Here is a 6,375-nt window from a genome sequence, read left to right as displayed (position 1 = left end):
GCGAATATTGATTTGTGTAACGTTTGTTTGGTTGTTCATCAACATTTAGGGTTTAAGCTTTTGTGTCATTGAATTATAATCATCAAACCTTATCATTGAGTTATTTGTCTTAGACATAGAATTGGAAATTGTGGAGTCCGGGTTCATTTGTGTCAACAATTCGGTTGAGTTATCGTTTGTCATCATAAGTCAAACCATAGGATTAGCAATTATTGCAAAACCAAAGACGAAAGAATCTGTGATTAACGATGGAATACATAACCCGAACCTACAATGAATACTTTTCATTAATATTATTTACAAATTGTTTTAAGTAATCATTTAGTTTTAATTAATCTTTTTCTAAAAACCGCTTGACATCGTCTGTCCTACTTAGTTAATAATTAAATTAGTAGTATTAAAATTAGTACTTTCCTTGAGTCCCTGTGGAGACGACCTTACTTACACGTACTTATTATAGGTATTTAAGTCTTAAAATTAATTGTTTGAGTAGACCGCGACAGCCTATATCATATACCTGGTTTGGTTTTGACGGGTATGGAAACCTTGTTAACCATAACCCACCCATAGGTTAATGGTATGGTTTAATCTCATCAGTTAATTTGGTTATGGATTGGTTATTTCAGTCAATTTCAATACCTTGCAAATACTCCAGGTAATCGCTCATTTAAGTACCCACCTAACAAGTATTCACACTCTTTTGTAGTCCTAGACTATTGTAATTGCATAAGCCAACGAATTACTTTATCAAGTATTTAGTGATGAAAGTACACGCTTCTTCGAGTACTCGCTCAGCCATGCGAGAACTATTGTTAGGGAGAACTAACATATATGCTTAGCAGTGGAAATATCCCATTGGCCAAGCCGCCTCATCACAACACTCATCAGTGAAAAATTCTATTGACCAAGCCAAATCATCAGTTGCAAATAAACTACATCTCTGTGGTTAATAAATAGGTCCAATCGAGGCCACATTAGTGGCAAGGGAGCAAACCTTCAAAAATACAAAGGCAACTCGAAAGAATCCGAGTGTTATAGTGTGCCATCAAAGCACCAAATTATGACTATCACCATTGCACGTGCAAGGGCGTGTTAGGTGGCTTCGCACTTTTTAGGGTCACCACCTATTAATTTTTCTAAGAAAAATATAAAGGAAGTTCTTCTTATAATCTACAAACTTTTTAGGTCACCACCTATTAATTTTTCTAATAAAAATATAAAGGAAGTTCTTGTAAACTACAAACTTTTTAGGGTCACTAGCTATTTATTTTCTAAGAAACAACATAAAGGAAGTTCTTCTTATAAACATCTTCGATTTATGTTTTATCACATATTTGGGAAGTTGACAAACGTTAATACATTTTCTTTAAAATGTTCACAACCTTGGTTGTATCAATCACATAATTTCGAGTATGATGTTTTATTCATCTTAGCTCTGGTTTGAATATGATTTGATAATTTCGAGTATGATGTTTTATTCATCTTAGCTCTGGTTTGAATATGATTTGGTATGTTACGAAGTTCTTACGTGGTAGAATACAAACCCAATAATAATAATTATCTATATAACTCGTATAAAAAGCAATTGTCTATGTTCAAATCAGTATAATTCTTCACTTCAAATTTTCAACATGATTTTGATTATTCTCTACGTAATTGCCTTATAAGAATATTATAACCAGTGTGATTCTCGTGGTAATTATGGAGGCTAACGATTTTTTTAATCCCGTTAACTTAATTTATATGTAGTTGATAGCATTCAAAGCCACGCGTTCTAGTTACAATAACGAATTATTAATCTTGAATAAAGACAACACGTTATTTCTATATAATATGTTTAGCTTGTTTGATCGACCATAATCTCTTTAAAAAAACTAAATATATATTTTTTTAATAACGTTTGGAATTACCTGCAATACTTGAGTATGTCTTACCAAAACAGGATGTTAACAGTCCATTCTGATTTTAATACTCTACGCCTGACTGACTCACCAAAGAAAATCATATGGAGGATACCCAAGAAAAAATAACTTTCAAACCTGAGACCTCAAAAATCTCAAGTCTTAACCATCACCCCACCTTATATATGCCATTCGACAGGAAAGCTTAGATTGAAAATAAAAGTTATTACAAAAAAACTGAGATTGAAAATAGAACGCTACAATTACATAATAATCATTCTCCACAAATTGAAAATGAAAAGGACAAACAGAGTGAAAACATGATGACAATTTTCTTATTAGTAATTAGAGAGTGAGATTTTAAGTTGTGATATTTAATTATTAAATATGATGACTAGATGAGTTGTGTTTTGTTTAACATATTTAATTAATTGTCGTGTTTGGGTTGTCATGTTAGATTGATCTGTCAATCCATTTAATTAAAAATGTTAGCACCGTAACCAATCTATATACTTTAATATTTTTACAATTTGATCATTACCTCTCAACTCGTAACATGTATATTTAAAGCGTTTGCACGTTAGGAGCGGAGTTTATTATATTCATTAATTTCATGCTACTAGAAGTTTGTTTTAATGTACGTTATATTCAGCTTACATTGAAACAGAAGGCAAGCGGGCAACAAACTGCGCCGCTACCCCTTTTTAAATAGAAATATTAGTCGTGTTCGTGTAAAACAATTTAATATGTGGCTCTCAACCCCCATCCTAACACAATTTACGCCTTGTTTAACAAGATGATCAGAGTGGATCTCTTTTAACAGCAAAGCATAAGATACAATAAAGAATTTCCCACGTGATAACGTCTGATTCCCGTTTAATTTAATAATTTACACAGTCGCTTTTTCAAATGCCTATAAATTTAGTCTTCAATTCCATTTCAAGTCATATTCATTCCTTCCGTTCCTCTACTTCTTGCTTGCACGTTCTAGTACTTGTTTTCTTCGGTAAGTCTTCATCTTACCTTCTGGGCTTGAATTTTGGAATATGATTTTAAGTTCTGAATAATCACATGGTCGAGCAGGTTGTTCAAAAATGGAATACGAAAATCAGTTCGCTCAGTCGAAATACGAATGCCTTCTCTTTGGTAAGCCTCTAATCTCTTAATATCAAATGCTTCATCTTTTCATAACTTAATCAACATTTCTATATCTTCTTGTGTTGGACTGTTAGATGTTGATGATACCCTTTATCCTCTCAGCTCCGGTTTGCAAGCACAGTGCACCAAAAACATCACAGGTATTGTATAGCATATAACATGACCCTTTTCTAATCACATTCTGAATTTAATTATTGTTACAATTTTTTAGAGTATATGGTGAATGAGCTTCGTATAGACGAAAACAAAATTCCAGAATTGTCTGCTCAACTCTATAGGAATTATGGACAACAATGGCCGGCCTCCGGGTATGATATGATCTTAAAATGAATATTCTAATTTTTATGAAAGCATTCGTTATATGAGATAAATTATAAAACTAACAATTGTTTCATTGTACAGGCTTTTGGCTATGATTTCGACTATGACCATTACCATAGGTACCAAATCCTTTCCTTTCTTTTCTTTTTATCCTCGAATAAACTTCAAAATCTAATGTCTATGATGTTGACATTAACAGTTTTGTCCATGGGAGATTGCCTTATCAATATTTGAAACCCGACCCGATTTTGAAAACTCTTTTACATAGCTTGCCCATAAGGAAAGTGGTAAGGTTCTCTTTTTTATCTGTTTACAAACTTCATGATTAATTTCTGTAAAGCATCAAATATTCAAAGCTTCAACTGTATTAATATCACAGATTTTCTCAAACGCAAATGAGGCACATGTGGCTGAAGTTCTTCACCGACTTGGACTGGAGGATTGCTTTGATGATGTCATATGTTTCGAGTCTCTGAATCCTAAAAACCAAATCACCAATCCTGATGTGCCCAAGGGTTCTCTTATCAGATATGATAGTATTGGTGAATGTGGCATTGCGATACCCAAGAGTCCTATTGTTTGTAAACCCTTTGAAAACGCGTTCCAACAGGCTTTCAAGATTGCAAATATTAACCCTCATAAAACTGTAAGTCAAGGAATTTCCCATAAGATAAAATCATCATATTGTCATAAACTCATAACATATATCTCACAATATGTTAATTTTGGTTTTCCAGTTGTTCTTTGATGACAGTATACGCAATATACAAACTTCAAAACTCACGGGGCTCACCACCGTGTTGGTATGTCACTTTTATTATAAGTTCGAATGTTGATACTTGGCATGCTGTGTTTTCTTAATTGTGTGTCCAAATAAATAGGTTGGGTCATCACAACGCCCAACGGGGGTGGATTATGCTTTAGAGAGCATTCACAACATGAAGGAAGCACTGCCAGAGCTATGGGAATCGATTAGTAAATCATTAGATGTTAGTCTTTCACAAAAGGTTGCGACCGACACTCCTGTGTAAGCTTAGATCTACAACTATGGTTATTTTTTTCATGCAGTTTTCCATTTCAAGTTTCAATTATCTAAAGTATGTAAATTTTAAGTTTTAAATTATGTATTTGTTGGCAATGCTATTAAGTTATGTAAGATACAAAGGTCTATTATAAACTTGTAATCGAGGTCTATTATTAAAATTAACACAAATTACAAAGAAAAGGATGAACACGTGGCACCACTTGGGTTCGTAACACCAATAGTCGTTGAATTTGAAAAGAGAGGCAGCCACGCACAGTTGTGCGACATTTGATTTAGACAAAGACTAACAAATTGAGATGGGCTAGATATAGTGGTTATAGAGGTAGAGTAGTAAAAAGACCCGCAAACCAAGGAAAGACATCCGTAGGTCATCAATAGCACCCGCGGATCATCAATAGTACCCGCGAAAGACATCCGCAGACCACAGAAACCTCACACAAGAAAAAAACAACAAAAGTTCACACCTAGGAGGGGAAAACAGTTGTAACAATATCCTTCGAGAAGATTGCCAACATATTCCCTGACAAAGATGTTTACCTCCCTCACGGAGAACGTGAGGTGATACAGCCATTAAGAGAGAGACAACTGGATATCTGGTAACAACCATGCACATAGCCAGCTGTCGCCTCCTATCAGAGCGTGACACGCGTCCATTCAGGTAGAAGAAGAATATTTGGGATAGGGACAACTCCACCAATCACATTCCCTTCACCCCTGGCTATAAGTACCTTTGTCATCACCATGAGGTATTCATTCACAATCACTATACTACATCCATTACTTTCATACTTCTTATCTTTAAAAAACTGTACTTATTCTCACGCTGGAGGGTGGTTACGGGAAGACCCCTCATCTTGTCCTTCCCGTAACGAGACTCGCGATGATCTGTTTTGTAGGGACAATCCGGATTTAGCTTGATAATTGGTTCAGCTCAACCTTAAATCACATCTTAACTCTTTCCTGGTGGAAATATAGATCTGGTCCCAATCCGATTATATCTGTGTTTCTTCATTGGCGTTATCCGTATTTTGTCTAGAATTGCATTTTCGTTGTACGTTTTTGGTTGAACACGAGTCAGATTTAGAAGAATCCGGTGGAAATGCCGGTAGTAGTACGCTGAGTTGTTGCTGCTGGAGATCCAAGTCCTGTTGACAAAGGACGAGTGACTATTGAAACCCGACAACGTCAGCAAACTCCAGATCTGGATGCCATCCAGATTTTGAGATTCTCGTCGGAGTAAACAAGATCTAGTTCGTTCACGACAGAACAGATCTGGAAAGCAAGTGTTAACTCCAGAAGAGTGGCTCCAGAATGAACAAGAACGAATCTCGGAGGAATATGAGCGTATGTAACGAAAAGAAAGAATGCGTGCGAGAACGTTAACTTATGTGTAAGGCCCTGATCCCGGGAACCCTACTTTGCTCGGGTTGGATTTACTCATTCACATAATTTGGAAATCAGAGTTAATTAAAACAAATTGCAGAAATAAAAAATCACGCATTCAATCATAACTTAAGTACTTGTTTAAGTAGAATAACATGAGTCTTAAACGTTTAAACATAATAACACGTGGATCTTCCTTCTCTTCAGTGCCAGTCTTCATTTATTTGCCACGTGTCTCCCTCTAAGCAACCTTCCTCATTCTATTCACCTATGTGCAAACTAAAAGTCAGCTACGCTGAGTGAGTTCTAGTTAATTAACGTACATTACATTCACTTACTTATTAATACGTGTCCAGAGATACGTATTAAATACTTACCTATTCATCTACCATTCATACATACATACATACATACGTTCATACATTCGTTCATACTTCATATACCTACATTTCTTTCATAATGCTTATTCATTTATAGAGCGCATTTCGCCCTACATACCTCAGATATTATAAGGGTTCGGTGCCCTCCATACCTCGGATATTATTAGGGTCCGGTGCCATACATACC

The 6,375-nt window shown here is 35.3% G+C and overlaps 1 pseudogene across 1 annotated transcript; it reads left to right on the top strand.

The window, feature by feature from the left end:
* Window positions 1-2,953: 2,953 nt before the first annotated feature.
* On the top strand, window positions 2,954-4,427 carry LOC143567433 (uncharacterized protein C24B11.05-like; annotated as a pseudogene). Its single transcript, XR_013141415.1, has 8 exons — window positions 2,954-3,047; window positions 3,134-3,199; window positions 3,271-3,367; window positions 3,462-3,499; window positions 3,580-3,667; window positions 3,760-4,026; window positions 4,118-4,183; window positions 4,262-4,427. The product of XR_013141415.1 is annotated as an uncharacterized protein C24B11.05-like (transcript).
* The last annotated feature ends 1,948 nt before the right edge of the window (window positions 4,428-6,375 follow it).

This window comes from Bidens hawaiensis, unplaced genomic scaffold (genome assembly GCF_021521415.1).
Source record: "Bidens hawaiensis isolate Kalapana, Puna unplaced genomic scaffold, B.hawaiensis_p1.1 tig00023405_1, whole genome shotgun sequence".
Classification (NCBI taxonomy): Eukaryota; Viridiplantae; Streptophyta; class Magnoliopsida; order Asterales; family Asteraceae; genus Bidens; species Bidens hawaiensis.
This window is presented reverse-complemented; position numbering and strand designations above follow the sequence as displayed.